We start from the raw sequence: 22,801 nt of genomic DNA, 5'->3' as shown, positions 1-22,801 counted from the left end.
GTTTGATAGTGAACTGCAGGTTGTTTTTTAAATCCAGCATAGCTTTCCTTTGTTCTTTAGACATGTTATTAGTGTCGGGATGGGCATGCTCTATTATTTGTCTAACTTTGGATTCAACTACCTTCTCGAAGATTTCTAAATTTTTTCCTACTTGAGAGATAGCAGGTGTAAAGACCGATTTTTGCTTAAGGCCAGAGAGATTCACGGCCGGATTATGATCCTTGTCTTCAAAAAATTCCCTCAATCTAATTTTTCTAAAAAAGGCTTTGAGGTCTTTCTCCAAATTGAACTTATTGACATTGGAAGTGAGAGCGAAAGTAAACCCTCTTTCTAGGACTTCTAATTCTATTTTGGTGAGGGTATGGCTTGAGAGTTTGATAATTGGAAATTTCTGTGTTTCGCTTAAGTCTAGTGACGATATCGCTGACTTCTTGTGTAGGGATATTCCTGAGGGGCCTGGTTGTGTTGTTGGTAATTCGTTCTGTGGCCAACCTGGTGTTCCTGGTGTTGATACCTCTGACCCTAAACAGCCGGGTGCCCGAGGCAGGGTCAAAGAATAGTTACAACTAAGCAGGTGCCCGAGTTGAAGCTCAAATTCAGTAACGCATTCATCAGCCCAAAAACAATTGTGAGCTGAGCAGGTGTGCTTTCTCCCCACATCTATCGTTGAAAATTAGCTGTGATGCTGGATAGAGGCCTCTGCAACCTTCACTTTCACGAGTGTAATCCCCGTGCAGTTCCTGTGTCCTGGAGCTTCTTTCTCCTCATCTGCTGCTCTGATCCGTCTCTGACCTTTTTAACACACAGGAGGCATGTGAACTCGCATAGAAGCCCCACTCTTTGGCCCCCCCACACACTAGTGGTGTGCACCCTTTTTCCCGCCCTGACGCACTATGATGGACAGCTCACTCAAGGGACCCTGGCGCTGGGCAGGTGTGCTTTCTCCCCATATCTACCATCGAAAATTAGCTTTGATGCTGGATGGAGGCCTTTGCAACCTTCACTTTCACAAGTGCAATCCCCGTGCAGTTCCTGTGACCAGGGCTTCTTTCTCCTCATCTGCTGCTCTGATCGGTCCCTGACCTTTTATACACACAAGAGGCATGTGAAGTCGCATAGAAGCCCCACTCTTTTGCCCTGCCGCACACGCTAGTGGTGTGCACCGTCTTCCCGCCATTTACCCACTATGATGGACAGCTCACTCAAGGGACCCCTGCGCCCTTTGGCGCGATGCATTGTAACACATACATGGTCACTGGAGACAACTCTTCTGGCACTTTATGCAGCTGTAGTGAAGGAAAAGCACTATACATTTACCCAACGAGGTAGCACTTACTGATTAGCCACTGTAGACAGTGGGAAACAGTCTATCTTTTTGCAAATTCGCACGAATTTGCAGACCGCAGATCCACAAAATTCACCCATGTTTTTTCAAGGGTCAAATAACAAGAAGAGAAACAACATCATCAACTGGATTGCCCACTCTGCCTTAGGACAGTAATCTGAAGCCTTCAATACTAGCAGAACGTTTGCAACAATTAACATCTAAAAGAACAGCCTGGCCAATCATGTTTATGTAGTCCGTGTCATCATCCCTTTCCTCTCCCTTCATGGAACAATACCGACTAGATCCAGCAGTATCCTGTTCCCATTACCTAAATCACTGACCTCACAAGCCCACTGTTGTCTCATACCCATAACAACTGTGGTGTCTCCTGTCCTGGCTCCTCTGTCAACCACAGTTCTGACAACTGCATGTGACCAAGGCCATACTATATCTGTGTCTACCAAGGCAAGGTCATATTGACAGAAAAGGCTGCAGTAGGACCTTCCTAATTGCTCAAGGTAGGTGCAGGTATACGGCAGGGTGAACAGCTGGCACAGATGATCGATCTTCTAAGGGCCCAAAATGATCTCATAAGGGTCTTGAGTGAAATCTGTAGGGCCCGAAATGGATTCCTGGAGCAACTCTTGAGTGTGCATATTTTACATTCTGGGTGGTGCAGGATGGCTTCACAGCCTCATCTGCAGAAGTGTTTAATTTAGCAGCTCCTTTATATGGAGAAGCACCATCTGCTGCCAACCCAGTAACACAAACATCTCCTGCCTGCAGTACATGGAAACTAGGACACTTTTGACCATGGAGCCACCTACCATGACCTCACCTGTTGGAATAGTCGGTTATCTGGCCTAGTTGAGGACAACACCCAGCAAGCCACCACCAAGAGAAGTAAAAAGTGATGTCCTAATGTGAACCTCTGAACTATTCACCTTATACACTTTATAACTGCACATTTTCAGTTCACCAATGGAATGTTGTCTGGAAAATTATTCTAAGCAATTGAAGCCTTGCCTTTATTTTCTCAAAAACCATGCAAGCTAACTAATTATCTAAGACTCTCTTATGCTATGCTTTTTTGTTTAAAAATAATAAAAATAATATTTCTGAGTTATAACATTATCTAAATGATAAAATAAATACAAATAGTGGTGCTATTAAAATATAAATAACAGTTTCTCGATCACAAAACAAATGCTGTTTTTATTACACATACAAAAACACAAGTATGAATTAAAAATAAAATGACAAACACCTTTGTTTCTTAAAAATATATTTTTTATTTGAATCATTATTTAGGTGAAAATAATCAATTATAATCAAAAATTCCACCAAGGGTGAATGATTCAGCAATAATGTGAACGTAGCCACACATTGCACTGCCCTAACGTTTTAAATTATTTTATGTTCAGATGGACTCATAACATATATCCAGAATCTACTTATTTAGTAAACATTACCCTATGAAGGACAAATTCTACTATTTGAGATATAAACATGTGACAGTTCCTTTACATGGATCTCAGTTACATGGGTACCATTCCATGGCTGAGACCAAGTGTACCCATATTCTTTTCACAACCAATCTCAAAATGGTTAGGCAATTTGCACTGCAGATCTCTTCATCACCAGTATCAATACAAGACAAGCCATTACCCACCAATGACTTGCTAGTGTCTCAGCAGATGACTAGCGGAGATGACCTAGGAAAGAATAAATAGACATGCTAATATGATTATGAGAATTTCTTGTTGTATAATTTCAAATGTGTACATTTCTTCATAGCCAAAAACATCTAGAACTGCAACAAAGGGAATTTTACTTTGCATCCTCATTAATATATTTCAGTCGTGGACAATATGTATGACATTGTTTTTACTGGATGGGACGTCTCTCACAAAGTTGACAAGTATTATGAACCACTTCTTACCATTTATATATAATATAATATACTTGTATCAAGGCTGATCTAAATTCAATTTTTTATTTTTGCAAAACAGTACATTACTGATTGTTTAACTTTGTACCATATGAGATACTTTGCTGCATATAAACAATGTTTAACCCCTTAATTGCTGCCGTCGGCCAACGGTCGTCACGGCCACTACCTCCCCAGTGCTGCGCACGACCGTTGGACGTCCATTCAGCACTAGTTCCAATGGACAGCGCAGCACTGGGGAGGTTTATTTACAAGCTCTAAAGGGGTTAATACAATGTCAAGAAAAGATAACATTCAATATTGGATTAATAACATGCAGTTTGGAACATGAATGCCCATATAGGTAATTCTCAATTTACTTTTTAATTCATGGCATTTACGGAGCTGTCCATTCAGTTATTTCTCAAGGTACTCTTTAATTCATTCCATTTACAAATAGGCAAAGATGTTTCAAATAAGTTCATGTCTGACGTCACTGACTTCAATCTCATCATTGTCATCCCTTCCCAAAATATCGCAATACCCCATGAACCCACCATACACTTCACCCTAAAGCCCTCAAACCCACCCATTGCCAATTACCATCCCAAACCTCAAGTCCCGACCATTCCCACCACCCGGCAATTCCCAGAACCACCTGCCCTGCTCCTCTTAAACAAATATCTAAAATTACACAAGACATATGTGTCAAGATGAACATCAGCTGATGGAGGAAGGAGAGCCCCTAAGGAGCACATTGCAGATAATGGTGGGTAGGCAAGAACAATGCCTGGAGGTCTAACTAAATGTGATAAGACAATCTTTATTTTTAACCCACCATCATTTTTTTAATTTGTATTATTTTAGTTGAAATGCATATGAGTAACAATAAGAAGAAGATTCGGGTCCTTTTTTTAATAAATAATTCACTTTCTACTTATTTGTTTCTGCTGTTTAATTGAAGCTGTATTGTGTTTTAAATTTTTTTAAGTATTTGCCATATATGATTGGTTTAGATATTCTGAATAACCCTTTTTCTCATGCCAATACTTACTATATGAGATGTCTTACCTCTAAACAGCCACCACGGTACCCACCTGGACCAATCAAAACTAAAAGAAGCATACCCTCTGTCCCTCTTGTGTGCCTCGCTTGTCATCATGGCAATAAAAAAGGGCCTAAACTCATCACACGTCATATGTAGCCCAAGCTGTATAAGGGAATCCAGGTTTTTATATGGGACTGGTCAAGAGGGTCAAAAATATTGGTACGTAAAAAAGGTGTTTTTGAGTAATGAAGAATACCTGTAAATAATTGACTCATTACCTCCTCAACCCATTTTTCTCACATCACAACTTACTATATGAGTATATACCAGAGCAATAAAGGATTTCCAGTTCCCCTGACATTACATGACAAACTTCGAAATGATACAAGCAATTTTTTAATGCAAAAACACATGGGTGGTACAATAATTCAGGTATAGCCGCTGCTAGTACTCTAGAATCAAAATTCATGGATTCAACATTTCCAACGTCCAGTCTGTAGTGGGAACCAAAGGTATGTGGTGTAGCCCAAGGAGCAGCTATACATCTATCCAAAATGGAGACTCCACAAACCCAAGGGGCATCCTTTCCCCAATTAACTCTACCCTGTATTTTACCCAGTAGAACGTTATCCTGTAAATTATAAGCTGTGGATATAAGTGACTTAATACATCCGCTCTAAGGTTGAGTAGAAGTCTTTTGTACATGACGAAACACACCAAAATTGACAAACAAATTCTCACATTGTCTATAACTTTGTGACATGGACAATTACATCTTTACAGCCCTTGAAGCATCCAATGTATGAAGCGCTTCTTCATCAATAACGGTAAATGCTAGAATAAAGAAGGTAAACGTATTTCCTGCTCCTGATAAAATGAAGACAGTGCCTAATGACAAAAGCCTGGCCCCAATTCGAGAAGTTCTGTATCTGAAAAAAATCCCAAAACAGGATGGTTAATAGACAAAGAGCCCAGTTCTCCTAGTCTATTGGCTAATGTTGTGGCCACTACAAAACAATCCTTCAATGAAAGATATTTCACCTCAATCTCATCCGGAAACTTAAAGGGATGAGATTGTAAGAAGCAGAGGTAGATTCTAGGAAGAAGAACGTTATCTAAGATTGGTCCCAGCAAAAAGAAACCATTCAGCAGTACAGTACCCAGGGGAATACATTTTGGGAGCACCCGACGTGCCCTAACAGCCCTTTTGCAGCCCATTGGACTTTCAGCTAGACCCTTATCAACGCCTTACTGCAAAAACTGAAGAATCAATTTATATTCATAATCAACAGGAATACATGTTTCTCCATAATGAACTAGAAAATGATGCTTTTTGCGTGTGTTTTGTCAGGGTGAAAATATATTATTATGTGCCATGAAGTAAAGGTTGACATTGTGATACTTGTCTAACTCAAAATGATGCCAAAATATCAAATGCTGAAGGTGAGGGTTAGTCAGTACAAAAGTGTATACTTTCCAAATTTGTGAAAGATGTCAATGTGTGAGTGAATTCAGGACATCACAGTGATCGCACACATACCTTTGGCTCCAAGACACATTTAATTGGTAAGTGGGTCAAAGGAGAACAACGTCTGCACTTGCTTTATGCAGTTACATGCTTTGTTATTACTTGTGCTTCCACCAAGGGGAAGCACCAATCAGGACACCTCCAGCCGGGGAGGGAAGAATTTGACTCTCCCTAGACATACTAGAACTGTACACTGCTGAGGTGTCCCCAGAGTAGCTTCTATCACCACCTGGGCCTGTCACTGACCTATCCCGACCTCTTGAAGCCCCCATTTTATTTGGGCCTCCAGCTGAACCACCTGCTCCAACACCCCCACTCCTCATGTGAGACCCAACCCCTACCTGCAATGTCACTCCTGTGGCTGCATCTCAAGAAGTGATGACAGCATTTGATGGGGAGCCAGATATGTCCTCTCAGATCCTACTGTAGATTTGTGGTGAACTGGGTAAGTTCCAAGCAGAATATTGAAGTTCAATGGCCACCCTCAATGCCACCATCACTTCCTTGGGTACAGCCACAAGAGTGACATTGCAGGTAGTGGGTTGGTTAGCTCAGCGTCCCCCCCAAACCACCCTCCATGTGTCACCCTGTACATCTACCCACACTGTTTTCCCTCAGACACCTCATTGTTCCCACTCCCGTGGGGTGTCTGGTCCTGGAGTGGCAAGCGAGGAGAATACCACAAAGGTGGAGGATCTCCACATCATGGAAAAGGAGGATGATGAGGATGACCAGTAACTGGACCATGTTTGGCCTGTGGACAATTTCTTTCCGCTTTGTGTATATGGACTGGTTCCTTTGCGGCTACCTGACGTGTTTTATTTATTTTGCCCAACCCCCTCCAAGTCCCCTTACCCATTCTGTATGAAGAACATTGTTTGATTTCCCTTCTCCCTTTGCACTGCACTGTTATTTCATTACATTTAGTTTTACATTATAATATATAAAGCATTTTTTGGAACAACATCTCTGTCTTGTGTAGTTCATTGTATATGTGGGATTCAAAGTATAGAAGTATACATCAAAAGTAATTTAGCAATGCTTTCCACATGATACCTTGTTACACAGATGGTCCTACTGTTCTACATATCTCACTCACCCTATTCATTTTTACATCTATTGCTTACTGCCACGGTAACCAATTGATCATCATCACATAATACGCAACTCAGTATTAACTTGTGAGTAAAATCTTTTAATTGACTTATATTGTGGGCAACCTATTTTATAGTGATCATGGGGGACGTCACATGGGACTTAAAATTGTGGTGGTGAGGATCGCTGTGAGTGCATCTACTGTGCTGGTGCTGAGGTGCAGATGTGTGTGGTGCATCTGCCTGTACAGGTGTGGGAGATGCAGGGACAGGGGATGAGGGTGCCTGTACCAGTGGGGGAGGTAACGAATGGGGATATGGTTGCCTGTAAAGTTGGGGAGGTACCTGGATAAGGAGTGATAATGGCAGTACAGGTGAGGGATGTGACTGTGTAGTGGTGGCATGTGCAAGGGGGTTGGTACCTGTGAAGCTTTGGGGGTTGCCTGTGAAGGTTGCGGTACAGTAGCTGGGTGTGATGTAGTGCAGGCAGATATGTTGGGTCTCCTCTATATGTTGACCACGAAGGAAGTCTTTGGATAAGTTTCAGAATGCTCTCCATCATCTTCATGGCCAAACATGGTGACTTGAACTCTCTTTCCTATGGTTGCCTATGATGTCATTTATCTCCTTTCCAAGACATGGGACATGGGTCAGTCTGTTGACCATCTGTTGGAATTTGTCAACATTCCCCCTTCCCCTTACATGCCCGCAGGGTGGTAATGATTAGCGTGAACATGAAACCAGCAGTCGGCTGAACTACAAGGCCCAGCAGGCTTAGCGTGGAGCATGCGCAGAACACATCCGCCCATAAAAGGCGCCCGCTACGGAGACCGAGCGTCGGATATTGAGCCGATTGCCGGTGTGTACCTTGTTATGGGAGCTGTAGAGACGTGAGACCACGGAGGTTTTGCCCGCGTTCTCTGCTAACGCTCCAACCATCCTCGGACATCAAGGTAAGAGCGGCTGCTCCCTTGGAATCATTGTTTGGATCCCAGCGCGGTCGAGTGTCAGGCTTGGCATTCCCACGAAGGAGTCAGAAACGCAAACCAAGAAGGTATTGCCTGTGTTCTGTGTTACTCCTCCTCTCAGCTTTGGACTTCAAGGTAGAGCGGCGGCTCCCTTGAAGTCATACTAGAGATACCAGCGCGGTCGAGTGTCAGGCTTGGCATTCCCGCACAGGAGTCAGAGACGCAATCCAAGGAGGGATTTGCCTGCGTTCTCTGTTACTCTTCCAACGGCTGTTGGGCTTTGAGGTAGAGCGGCTGCTCCCTTAAAGTCATACTTGTGGTGCCAGCGCGGTCGAGTGCCAGGCTTGGCATTCCCGCATAGGAAGCTTGTGGCATGGCTCTGCACAAGCTTGGCATAGGAAATACAACATTGTTTTCCAGTGGCTTAAGGCTGTACCCTCAGGCGAGATTCGAGCGGCATTTTCGGCCGCTTCTTAGCACTGTGCCCGACTGGTACTCATTTGGAGGACGGTTGGTCCTTGGTGTTGGCTCAGCATTGTCGGCTGAGAGGGTTTTGCATAACGGCCACCTGGCAATTGGTATTGTTATTTATTCTTTATTTCGTTATCCCAGGAGGGTGCTATTAACCCTATCTGCGCATTTCTTAGACTTACTATTTACAGAACTGTGTTCTCTTGATAATCACTATTCGGGACTACCAATCCTTGTGTTAATTGACTTATGGTTTAGTGCACCGCACTTCATTATTTATTTATTTATTTATTTATTTGATTTATATAGCGCACTATAACCCAGAGGTCTCTAAGCGCTTTGACAGGGTCCGCTAGGCAATTCGGAAGGATACAGCTGGTAACAGATTAAAGACAGCCCCACGCTTGCTGGAAGAGCACCGTTTTTAATTTCTTTCGAAAAGACATTAGCTTGGTGTCTTTCCGCAATTCCAATGGCAATTTATTCCACAGAGTTGGGAGAGTATGTGAGAAAGCACGCCCTCCCACAGTAGCCAGTCTGCAACGTGGCTGGACAAGGAGAAAAGCTTCTGCAGATCTAAGCAACCTTCCCGGTCTGTAGGGAGGCAGACGTGATTTCATGTAGTTAGGTGCCCTGCCATAAAGAGCTTTATGGACAATATATAGCCCCTTAAACATTAACCTCTGCTTATAAAAATAAAGATACGAGAACCTTGCAAACTGTCTTATTTGTGATAGATCACCCTAGTGTCATCACACCGATCATGAGGATCGAAGAAGATTACACAATATCCGACCTCTATATATTTAATCGTCCTCCTGGTCGGGTTGACGACACTATGGCCACATTGGATGACGTCTTGGCAGCTTTGGCTGCAGTACAGAATGAACTTTCTGCATCTCGGCAGGAAACCGCTGATTTACGGGCCAGATTGGACACAATGCAAAGAAACCCTTTCAATGCTGGACCCGCTTCAGCCGCCCCTCCGTCTGCTGTGGTAGTGGAGATGCCTGTCTCTATTCCTCTGGCCACGCCTGAGAGATACAGTGGGGATTCCAGCACGGTACAGGTGTTCTTGACCCAATTGGCCTTGCATCTTTCCTGTAAACTGAAGTCATTTCCCTCCAACCAGGCGAGGTGGCCTTCCTTATCTCCTACCTGGCAGGAAATGCCGCCCAATGGGCAGTACCACTGGTGAGCCGTGATGACTCCCTCTTGTACGACTGGGAAGCCTTTCAGGAGGAATTCGTGAAGGTGTTCCATAGAAGGGCCGATTCTTACACAGCAGACAGGGAACTGTTGGAACTCCGCCAGGGTAGCAATGATCTGTTGCAGTATTTGAATTCCTTCAGGCGTATGTTGGCTGAGACCAAGTGGCCCACGTCAAAGCAAGCCACGCTCTTCCATCAGGGGTTAAATGAAGAGCTGAAAGATGTTATAGCGCAGATTGACCCCCAGCCCACGACCTGTGAGGATCTTATCAGCCTGATCTTGCACCTGGACCATCGATTGAATGAGCGCAGAGGCGATCATAAGAAGAAAGGAAAGCCTCTGCCTTCTTTTGGGTCGCAAGGGTTAACCGAAACCGACCCTGCACCTCGGGTGGAACCGATGGATATCGGGGCCATTAGTGCCAGTCTTACTTCCGCAGAGAAGGAATCACGCCGCAAACAAGGCCTCTGTTTGTATTGTGGCAAGAATGGACAATTCGTAAGGGAATGCCCGGCTAAGCCAAAGAACAGTCGCTTTCGGACCAATAGGATGGTGACAGCAGCGGTGGACGCTAAGGCGGAAAACTGATGGACTCCCTGAATAGTGAAAGGGCTTCTCGGAGTCACAATTGTATCCCTTCCTTGCTTCGCATGGATCGTGTGCGTCACCAGCATCTGTTCATTACCATTCACATTGGGGTTCGGGCGGATTGGATTCCTGTGGTCGTCATGGTTGATTCAGGGGCCACCGGTCAGTTCATGGATATGGAGGAGGCACATCGACTAGGCATTACTCTTTTAACCAAGGAGTATCCTGAGGACGTGTCTGCTGTGGATGGGCGTAAGCTGGTCACGGGACCTATCGGTCAACATACAGGAGAGGTCCCCATAAGGTATGGGGCACAACACAGGGAGGAGATCGACTTCAGCATCATACGAGCTCCCCAGTACGGGATCATATTGGGATTGCCCTGGCTCCGGAAGCATGACCCCTCTATCAACTGGGAAACTCATGAGATACGCATGAAATCCCTGTATTGCCTCCAGCATTGCGGTATAGCACAGGATCACCCCATCCTGGATCGGGTCCCAGTCCAGATGGTAACCACGGTGGCTGAGAAGGCGGTTGTTCTTCCCGTAGAATACCAGGACTATACGGATGTATTTGACAACTTCCAAGCTGAGGTGCTCCGTCCGCATAGGATATATGATTGCCAAATTGACCTAGTTTCTGGGGCATGCGTACCCAGTGGAAGACTGTACGCGCTAACGGAACCCGAAAATCTCCATTTGCGCACTTACCTGGACAAACTTCTTGGTCTTGGTTTTATCAGGCCTTCTAAATCCCCGGCGGCATCGCCTCTATTTTTCATCCCTAAAGCCAATGGAGAGCTACAGGCCTGTGTGGACTTCAGGGCTCTGAACGCCATCACTGTCAAGAACCGGTACTCCTTGCCACTCATCAACCTGCTGTTGGAACAGGTGAAAAAGGTCAATATCTATACTAAGCTCGATCTCAAAGGGGCCTACCATCTTGTGCGCATGAGGAGCGGAGATGAGTGGAAAACGGCATTCAAGACCAGGTTTGGGCTGTTCGAATACCTTGTAATGCCGTTTGGGCTCTGCAACGCCCCTGCGGCTTTTCAGTACTTCTTGAACGATGTGCTACACGAAATTTTGGATGTATATGTGGTAATTTACATAGACGACATCCTCGTCTACTCCGACACCGTGGAGGACCATGTACAACACGTGTCAACTGTCCTACGGATACTTCGGGAGAACAGGCTGTTCTGCAAGCTCAGCAAGTGCGATTTCCATGTCACATCTGTGGAATTCCTAGGAGTAATGCTGAGCCCTGATGGACAGGAGATGGCGGAACGTAAGGTCAAGGCCGTAACGGAGTGGCCTACCCCTCAATGTGTCAAGGATGTGCAATGCTTCATCGGTTTTGCCAACTTCTACAGGAAGTTCATCGATGGTTTCTCATGGCTTGTGGCCCCTATTACTCAGTTGCTGAGAAAGTCTCAGTTGTTCGTTTGGACCCCGGAAGCGCAGGAAGCGGTTGTTGCCTTGAAGAGAGCGTTTGTTTCGGCTCCCGTTCTTGCTCATCCAGACCCCGAGCAACCATACATGGTGGAGGCAGATGCGTCAGAAGTGGACATGGGGGCCATACTATCGCAGAGGCATCCAATCACGGGTCTGCTGCATCCGGTGGCCTTCATGTCCCGAAAGCTGAACGAGGCTGGGAGGAATTACCACATCGCTGAGAAGGAACTGTTGGCTATAAAGGACGCCTTCACTGAGTGGAGGCATCTATTAATGGGAGCCAGACACGTGGTTACCGTGTTTACCGACCACCGGAATCTCCAATTCATGACGGCAGCGAGGCACCTCTCTGCCCATCAGCTGAGGTGGATGCTTTTCTTCTCCGGCTTTCATTTCCATATCACGTATAGACCCGGCACGAACAACAGGAAAGCTGACGCCCTTTCTCACCAGCTGACCGTCACAATGTTGTTTCCCACACCTGTCCATTCAATACTACAGCCGGCTGCTGTGTTGGGGGTGATACAGCCTGAGGCGTCCCTTAGAAGGGTCCAGTGTGGTGTTCGTTCCTTTGCTTGGAAGACCTGGCTTCACTGTCACAAGAAGTGGCAGGTAAAGGACGGGATTCCCGTGAACGGCCGTCGCCTGTTGTTACCTACGCCGCAGCTTCGAAAGCAAGCATTTCGTTGGTGTCACGATTTGCCCAGCGCAGGTCATCTCGGGGTCGAGAAGACGGTTAAGTGCCTTTGCAGGCAATTCTGGTGGCCTTCCCTGAGAGCGGACATCAGGACGTGGGTCAAGGCATGCGGTACCTGCGCCGCCATGAAATCGGACCATCGCCATCCGCAAGGGTTGTTGCAGCCCCTTCCGTCGCCCTCCATGCCATGGGAAAATATATCATTGGACTTAATTGTGGGGTTGCCGGAGGACCAGGGGTGCACCACGATCCTGGTTGTCGTTGACTACCTTACACAAATGGGACACTTTTATAGCGTGCAAGCAGGTGCCCTCAGCGGGACATCTGGCTATGCTGTTGTTGAAGCATGTGGTACGGTTGCACGGATTGCCAAGTGTAATTGTGTCCGATAGGGGTTCCCAATTCACGGCCCAGTTTTGGAAGACCTGGTGCTCGGCCCTACACGTCACATCTGCTTTGTCCACTAGCTATCACCCGCAGACAGACGGTCAAACGGAACTTCTCAACCAGACCCTGAAGCAATATCTGCATTGTTTCATTGATCAGGGCAAGGAGGAGTGGGTGGATTATTTGAGGCTTGAGGAAATCGCCTATAACAACGCCACACATGGCTCCATGAAGGCGTCCCCTTTCTACTGCAACTATGGACAACACCCCCGGTTTCTCCCTTTTGTGCACCCAGCCATGGACCGACGTGTGCCAGAAACGTCCAGGAGGGTTGCACACATCAAGGAGACTTTGATGCTCTCTCGGAAATGCTTGGAGGCAGCCAAGGCAACATACAAAGCATCTGCGGATAAACGCCGGAGGCCAGGTCCTTTGTACAGAGTAGGGGACTATGTTTGGGTGTCAACCAGGAACTTGCGTTTCCGCAAGCACAGTGTGTTTCATCCGAAATACATAGGACCTTATCGCATCGCAAAGTGTGTCAGCCCTGTTAACATGAAACTGACCCTGCCGACGAGGAAGCGCCTCCATCCTGTGTTTCACATTTCTCTGCTGAAGCCCTCAGCCTCTCTGCGATGGACGCCGCCCTTGCCCGTGATGGTGGATGCGGAACAGGAATATGAGATAGAGGGCATACGTGATTTGAAATGGAGAAGGGGCAGGCTGTGGTTCCTTGTGGTGTGGAAGGGGTACGGCCCTGAGGAGCAGTCGTGGGAACCTGCGTCTGGAGTGCACGCGCCCAGGCTGGTGGCTTCATTCCACAGGAGGTATCTCATGAAGGCGAGCCCCATGCAGCACCTTTGAGGGGAGGAGGATGTACTGTCAGGATTCTCCCTTCCCCTTACATGCCCGCAGGGTGGTAATGATTAGCGGGAACATGAAACCGGCAGTCGGGTGAACTACAAGGCCCAGCAGGCTTAGCGCGGAGCATGCGCATAACACATCCGCCCATAAAAGGCGCCCGCTACGGAGACCAGGCGTCGGATATTGGCAGAGTAGCCCCCAAAGCATGAATGTCTTGCCTCAAATCAGCCCGCTCCTCCCACTAGCCAGCATGAACATTTGTCGGCCCCCTCTGCCTGGGATGGCCTTGGATATAACCTGGCTGTCAGGTCCATCAGCAGGTGGGAGGCTGTGGGGTGGAGATTAGTGCCTAAAGGATACCTGCTCCTCACCAGGGGTTATAGGTTCCTCAGATGGTGGAGAGAAGACCTTATATGCACGGTCATGGAAGGAGTGTGTAGGGGAACCAACACATCTGACCTGGACATGAGGTCAGTGAAGGATTGATGGTTGTGTTGGGGTAGCTGAATACTGGCTGTTTGACTGACTGCTTGGAATGGGCAATCTTCAGAGATGGAGTGGGAGGCACTTTGCTAGCTGGAGCAGGTATGGGCTTAGATTGTCTGCCCAGTGGGCCATCAACGGGTGCCAGGGAATCAGACTCATATTTTCCCTGCGAGCAGTATCAGTTCTTCATCCTCCTCTACTTTCTTCTCATCCTCCTCTTCCTCCTCTTGTCCATTACTGACAGCTGACATGCCTTTTTGGACGAGGAGTGGGTTTGCTCCTTGAATTGCCCGTCGCCTGCTACTGGTGGATGGTTTTGTTCCTGAAGTGACTCATCGTCATCAGCGCCTGAAAGACAGGAGTTGCAACAGGGTAAGTTGAGTCTAATTGTTTTTGCATTAACGAATGTTCCACATTTGATCTGGTTTGTGCACTTTCACATGACAGCTCACACCTTAGTATTGAGGTGTTCAATGCAGATGTGCAATGCAAAAGCAAACTTACCAGTTCAAGAGCGAAAGCATAAGGAAAAATTGGAAGCAAGAGTCAAAGAAAAGAAGCAAAAGGATGAGATCACACCTACACGGAAAGAAAAGAAAAGACAACATAGTGCCTCTCCAATCCCTTGTCGGAGTACCAGTGGCAGACGAGCAAAATCCCTCTCACCAAAATCAGAGCGCTCAGAGAGATCTGAATGATTCTACAAAGAAAGTTCCAGTTCGAGGTCCTCTCTCAAAGACTCTCCAAGAGACGTTGGTAAAAAACTCAAAAGATCATCATCCTCTTCTAGAACACCAAAAAGGCAAGAATGTCTCGATCCAGAACACCTAAGAAGTCTAGAAAAAAGTCGAGATCACCACACAGACCACACAAGAAGTCCAAAAAAAGCAAACACTGACGAAACGCTCACTTTTTTAATGAACCCTCTTATTGGAAATGCATTTTTCTTTTTTGTGCCTGAACTGTCACTTGTAAAAACAAAAAAAGGCAATCCAAAAAAAACATTCATGCTTTTTTTTGTGAATGCACTTCATGCTCATCAGTAACTACTGTACATCTGTAAAACCGCCATTGTTTTATATTGTAAAAATTATCCTCAAAAAAAAGGGAAAAAAAGACTGACCCCATAATGTCAGCTGCTGAATCTGGCTCTTTGAGTGTGTAGCAGAAGATGTGGTAGCTTGAGAAGGAAGTGACACCATAGTTAAAGTTTGGCATGAATTATATGTGAACATGCACACTTGACTGATTATGTTGGGAACTTTTCATATATAATGTGCAATTGTAAAGCACACGTTCAGCCAAGGGTATCTTGGTGCTAAATAACAGATGTTTATTGTTACCCAACTGAACGGTATTCCTTTTATCTTCCTCAGAAGGATGAAAGGCTGAGTGGCCCTGCTCGGATATGAACCTGTGATCATGAAGTCAACCACAGGCCCCTACATTAGACATATTAGTCCACTAAGCCACCAGGCCCGGACACCAACTTCAGATGCTATGCACAAGTGGCTATATCTGCTAATGTTCTTCCATAAGGATTTGGTTATTGTGCAGAATTTGAGAATCAATAGCTTACAACTCTATCTGGCACCCTTACCTGACAGACAGATGGTTGTGAGTTTGAGTGCTGCTGCTAGAATGTTTCCCAAACCCCCTAGATGGTGTAGTCTGGATCACTGAGAAAGTCCTGCCAACAGCTCTAATGTGACATACATGAACATATTTAAGTGCAAAGAATGATGATAACAAATGTAAATGTATATGTCATAGGAATAGACCAGTGATATGCAATTTACGGGTGAGGTGACATGGGTACACCCTGAACTTTAAATGTGGCCCCCTGGGCAACAGCAGCACTAGGCAGCTGTTAACTGAAGAAAGCGCTGATATCAACCATATGTACCATTAACAGGCAAACGTGTATTTAAAAGCTGATGATAGCTAAAGTAAGGAAGAAACTAGGGTGTCTTTTACCACCTACCTTTGTATACACATTTATTTTTAGGGGCATTATGCATCATAAGTATGATGTAGTCTCTTCAAAATTATAAAGGAGTGTTCCTCTACATGGAGACCTGTTTCACTTATGTACATCAGATCATGTCACTTCATTGCAGAGGAACATTTTGATATGAATAACTGTCAACCAAGATTTGGCTAGCATTTAGTTTTCCCTCCTTTCTCCCGGGACATCAATGCCCATTGTAAACTGGGAGGTCAAACATTTGTGCTGTGCACTCTTTGGGTGGCCTGTGTTCCCAATATACATAAACAACACATAGTCTATTTCACCTGATACTGGATAAGGTTTTGTACAGCACACATCCTGAAGTCATGTATTTCAAGGTTCACTTATATGGGATTATGGAGAAAGAGTAGGCAAATTGAAAACCAATGTTTGACTGGGATCACACAATTTGGTCAACTGGAGAATCGGGGATGATTTACACCTTTACTGATTTCACATTGTGCAGCTGAGCCACCAGATGTATATACTTAATTTCCTCTACAATCACCACATCTACCCGAAACCCATTTCTGAACCACAAACCTGCTGGCATCAACGTAGCCCTCACCCGCATCAATTACCATACATTTTTGGCCCTGGGATTTGGGTAAGGAGTATTCATGTCATTGACGTTCAATGTGGCTATTCTCTTCATAAGAGACAATATATGAAATTAGGTTTGTACTGTACTCACTTACCATACATTTGGAGTCATCCTTTCATTAGCCAACGTATGAAGTGGTATACTATTATGAGCCATATGTGAGTGTATGGGTTCAGTGACAAAAGTGATATTAGCAACATTGCTGGCATCAGCGTGGACCTCATCCACATCAATTGCAATATATTTGGGTCCTGGGATTTTGTTAACGAGTATCCATGTTTTGGAATTTCAACCCTGTTGTGCCTACTGTTCATAAGAGATAATATATGAAATTAGGTATGTAGTGTACACATTTATCGTACATTTGGAGTTATCCTTTCATTAGCCAACATGTTATGAAGTGGTATACTGTTATGAGCCATATGTGAGCATATAGAGATGAGTGACAACAGTGATATTAGACTCACACCACATACTGCTGACATGTAATCCAGATTTTAGGAGCATGAACATTTGGTCAATTTATTCTTAGGTATACTTATCAGGGTCAAACATCTGCCCAGTGAGTGGTTCCTAACCAGATGTCACACCCATACATATAGCAGAGATCACTGTGGGCTGTGTTTTTCTGGACAACATCACAGGGCCTACAACGAAATGTGTGTTTTCAGTTTACATTCTAGTTGGCACATGTGATGCACAACATTTCCTAATTCATTTCACAGGTGACTGTTGATGAATTCTATGTAATGCACCTATGGGTTGTCTGATCACTATGTAGGATATATTTATGTACCAGTTTGTGCTGGTGGTAGGGCTTGATTTGCCTCCCTGCAGGTGTAGGGACCTCCCCCTGCTCCAATGGGTGAGTTTGCTCTGGCTGTGTGTGGTAATAAAAGGGAAAAGTCATCAGATGTAATGAAGAAATGTTGATTATGTGCAACTTGTCAAATATATACTCAATTTCATCTACAAGCCAACTATAATAGTAAGTGAATTAGGCACATTATCTTTTGTCATTTACCAGTGTTATATGAATTCACCAGCAGTGATGAGTCACTGTGTGGGACTGAGGAACTTGAAGTTGCCATTTTCATCACAAAGGATTCTGGGAATTGTAATGCAGTGGATGAAATGAGACACATGAGGGTCTGACTCACCATGCAATTTTCATATACTTGGGGCAACATCCATAGTCACATTCATAGTATATTGCAGACATTTACAATTTAGTGTCATTGTTAGAATAATCGCCTATTACCTGGCACCGCACTGTAGTCATCATTCACAGGCAGCCAATGGAGTAGGTGGGTGTGCATGGTGGAGAGGACATCCTTTTCGAGTGGGGTGAGATGGAGGCAGGGTACAGCTTGTCCTACAAGGAGAGCTCTGGCCACCTCTATCGTGCTGTACTTCTCCTTCACCTGCCTGTTCTCATCCTGCTACGTCTTCTTGATGTCCGTGACAGTATGGACATCCTCCCCATTTGCAGAGACTGTAGTAGACAAATGCTGCCATAGGGCTGCCTTCTGTGTAGCACTGATGCTGAAGCTGGGTAGACCAAGCAGTCTTTTGTTGTGCCTCATTATGAACTTGATTACCATGGTGGTCTCCTCCTCAATGTTATTTGTCTTCCTCCTCAGAGGAAACATGGTGAGGCAAGTCACAAAGCAGGCAGGCAAAAAGTCAGTGTGGCCAAACCAGGTTCTTGATTATGTGCTGCTTTTATGTGGCTTTTAGTGCTGGGATTGCAGGTGGTGTTGATGGTCTGCAGGTGTATGTAATCTAACTTGCAGTCCAAGTGTGGAGATTCTGCCCTGAGTGCAGATGCAAAGATACTACAAGTAAATGCCCTTTTTAAATACTGAAATCCGTAAACTTAAAGCCTGATTTAGATCTTGACGGTAATACTGTCGTCCCACCGCTGCAATGGTTCCAAGTACTTCATCGAACTGACGGCAGTCCGTCCGCTGTATTTAGATGGTGTAGCTATAGACAGAAGACCGCCACAACAATGGTCTTCTGTGCTAGTCAACAATACTCCGCCACACCAGTCTAGCGGGATTGCACCAAGTCGATTTAGATGTTCTTGTTGTGCTGGTGGTGTCCTAGAGGCAGAGTCATGACAGGGTGAGGTCCTTGGGGGTGGGGAGACTGGTAAGTGCAACTTATTTATAGGTCAATACACATATGTGTCATGTTAGCATGAAATACATATATAGAAATATGTTATGTTCCTTTGTGTTATGTATTGCATGCCACCTACACAACATACATACACTATTGAATGCACACCCACAGGCACCACTAGCACAACACCCCCAAGCACCACAACAACAAATATTTTTAATTGCCTATGCAGGTGTGTTCAATGTACCGTGATTAATAAGAAAATCAACACTACTGCTTTACACATAAGAATATGTTTGCATGTAAGAGCAATGCAGTAATACACAAGTCTACAGCAAATGTTTGCATGTGATACATAGGACAATAGTACAAGTACCTTGCCTTACATCTTGCTGACAATAGAGCGGTTTGGCATGGTGGTGGTGCTGGAGCAGCAAAGGAAGTACCTGGATGATGGGGTACAAGATGGAAATGGAAGAGGAAAAAAGGAAAAAAGGTACGTTTTTACCTCATTTCCTTTTATTCAGCCAACTCCAAGTTGGAAGGATTCCCCCCTCAGTTGTCACAGTGGAAAGGCACATTGTAATCAGCTCAGCAGGACTCTTGGATGGAGTCCCACTGCCAGCCTCTTCAGGCTGTGATGCCATCAATGCGGGAGAAGATTCCTAGTGGAGGTGGTGGGACTGTGGCGGTTTTTCGTCTATGGACTCACCAACATCAAAATCGGGTAGGCGGACCATAAAGTCCGCAGGCAGTAATAGCACCTAAAAAGAGACGGCAGAACCAGTCCTGTCAAGATCTAAATCAGGACCTTAGACTTTTAGTCTAAATTTACCTTTGTGAATACCTAAAAGTAGTACACTTACACAAAAGTGGGTTTTCTTTGCCTTTTTGGATCGGACCCATTGTATCCGTAGGGTCCCGGCTACAGTGGCATATAAGCATATGGTAAAGGGTAAAAACGAATTGTTGTTGCTTGGCTTCAAGAAGGCATTTGATACACTGGATTAGGACTTCTTGTGGGACATGCTACACCTAATGGGATTTGGATACATATTATATCATAATTACAATGCCTATATATGATGCCTAGGGCACATGTGTGGGCTAATAGTGCACTGTCAGTCCCATTCCCAATAGGATGGGGCATTTGACAGGGGTGTCCATTGCTGCCTATATTATTCAGGCTAGCGATAGAGCCATTTCTGTCTGCCCAACTGCAGGAGTACTTTTGGGAGACAGGTTGGAAGACTGTATGGCATTACAAGCGGATGAAATGTTGATGTTTATGGCTCACCTGAAAACAATGGGCCCACGTCTCCTTCAAATGCTCAAACTCTATGGTCAGACCTCTGGTCTGCATGTTTATTAGTCCAATTTTCTCTTTGTGCTCATTACATGCGCCATGGGTGTCGCTTATTGGCAGCTCCAAATTCCTATTCAGTAACTGAGTTTTAAATATCTAGGCATCTAGATAACCCTACTGCTAGAAATGACATGATTCCCTGATGACTAGAATGCTGATGGAGCTCAGGAGGTGGGCCAGACTCCCGCTCAACATCCTTGGTAGAGATGCTTTATGAAAAATGTTGGTTTTACCATTCTTTCTGTGTGTTCCAGAATTGTCCCCACGTAACTCACAGGAAGTGGTTTCATGGCACCCAGGGCACAATGTGCTCACACATGTGTGCTAAACAAGTCCCATCATAGCATTTGGGAAATACACTCAATCTACATATAATGGAGGGATGACAGTTGCAGACCTATGCTTATTTTACTGGGCCACTCAGCTTATTGTTATAAATTATTGGCTTCAGGGAGGTGGAATGACCCTACCTTTCAGTTGGAAGTGTCCATGCTGGGAGTCAATACTATTAAGAGAATACATTATGGGGCTCCTCTCCCTGATTTACTCCCAGACTTGACAAAAGTAGATTTTCTGGTCTGAAGAGTTAATATACAATGAACGGGGTGGGATAGAAAGATTACAATGCAAAGTCTCCTACAGAGAGGGATCTGGTTTGGACTGACTGCGCAGCTGGAGGGCTTTCATAAATGGAACCTCATTGTTATCTCCCATTTGGGGGTTGTTTAGCAAGGAACTCACATGAAGTTGTTTTCAAGATCTAAAAGAAGAGTTCTATCTGCATCAATCTCAGTTTTTTGGAAACCTCTAGCTTCGACGCTCATTGTCGACATTAGAGAACCCTATTGGAATGCCCCCCCTCCCGAATTTAGCCTGCTGGAAGCTAGGTTGTTGATGGGAGCGCTAGAGAATGGTGGGGTCTCTTGCACATATAATTCGCTAGTGATGAGCTCACATGACCTGCCCACTACATTGAGGACCAAATGGGAGGCCTGCGCAGCCCATTTCGAAGATGGAAATTATAGAAACCATCATAGCACCAAGAGAGCAGGGGATCTCCTCAGAGTTAAGATTAATTTACCCTAATTATTTGCATATTACGTTTCTGCCCCCATTGAGGTTGTAGAAGGCCCACAGGCATCCTTCCAGTGTGTGCTGCTGCGAGGGGGAAGCAGACTTCCATCACGTCGCATGGATTTTCTCTATTATATCCCGATATTTGGTGTTTGTTTTCCATAGCATGTCCCAGGTTTTGGGGCACCTAATAGAGAAGAGTGCACATATTGCCCTTTTAGGGCCGATAGAGGACTTAGGGTGAGGTGGGCAGAGTGGTTATTGGTGAGGATGGTTGCACTAATTGCAAAGATGGACATTGCCCAATTGTGGGTTTTGTCCATGCCCCAGCTAATGGAGGATCGGTACAGGGGTATCGATTGGTGTGCCAAAATGTAGGAGCCCATATACTTGGCAAGGGTCAGTGGTGGAATTTTTACTGCCTGGAATGAACAACACTATACACTACAGCACTCTTGTTTGCTTTTTTACAATCTTAAAATTAATAAAATAAAATCCAGTGTACAAAAATGTTTCAATCATTTAAACCTGAGCTCAACACCTGGCTATGGCATGGAGCATTACAATACTATTAATTAATATCTCATCTCTTGTCCGTTACAGCCACCATGATACTGGGGATACATGGGGTTGAAATAAAAAAAAATATCTGCTCAGATAAGCAGATGTGTCTTGTAGTGCAAATGACACAAAATTTGTGACCTGGCATCGACTTTTTAACATTGGCGATAATGTGCTCTGGTCTTTGTAGTCATCTATTCTGCAGGTATTTTAAAATCAGGTTGGGTGCACGCGGCCTCCCTCCTCTATTATCTAAGGTATTGAATAATATTAGATGCTGCAATGCGTCAGTCCTGATGACTCCCTCTAAATTTGTACATTTCAAGAAGTCAGATTTCCTTCAGCGGGCAAATCCATCAAGCTGTCACCGACCGGGGTTTTGACGTTGATAGGTGCGACTTTGAGGATGACTCTGGTCTCAGTCAGTTCTCCATCTGAGAGGTTGTCAAAATGTTTCTAACTCTCAGCTTTTTCTTTTTGGGCAGGAGGAGTAATCTCTAACACCAACCAGTGATTCCAGGACCTCAAGAACAGCACTTGGGGTTCAGGACTCAAGTTTAAGTTTAGTTTAAGTTTTAAGTTTATTGTTTGATTATTTAAAATCATTACAAAAACCCCCCTAGAAAAATAAAATGTGTCTGCATAGGTGGCTAAGATTTTCATACTATATAAAAGATCGAACTGTATCAGTGCTTTGTCTTACATAAATTACATGAGTATAAAATTCAGTTATTATAAAATTGTACTTTAAACAGTTTTAAAATCAAATAACAGAAGTATATAAAAATATGTACCCCCAATTAATGGTATGTGGTAGTATTACGTGAGCTTATATTTAGTCATCGTCTGCTTGCAATAGGAGACCATTGACAAATTTCATAAATTTGACTCCTCGGCAAGCCAGGATGCACGACGAGCCCTCCAACCAGCGTATAACTGTTTGTCTGCTAGATCGGATATTCAGTTCAATGAGAATCGCTTTTAGGTAATGTCTC

This window comes from Lissotriton helveticus, chromosome 8 (genome assembly GCF_964261635.1).
Source record: "Lissotriton helveticus chromosome 8, aLisHel1.1, whole genome shotgun sequence".
Taxonomy (NCBI): domain Eukaryota; kingdom Metazoa; phylum Chordata; class Amphibia; order Caudata; family Salamandridae; genus Lissotriton; species Lissotriton helveticus.
Note: the sequence above shows the minus strand (reverse complement) of the source record.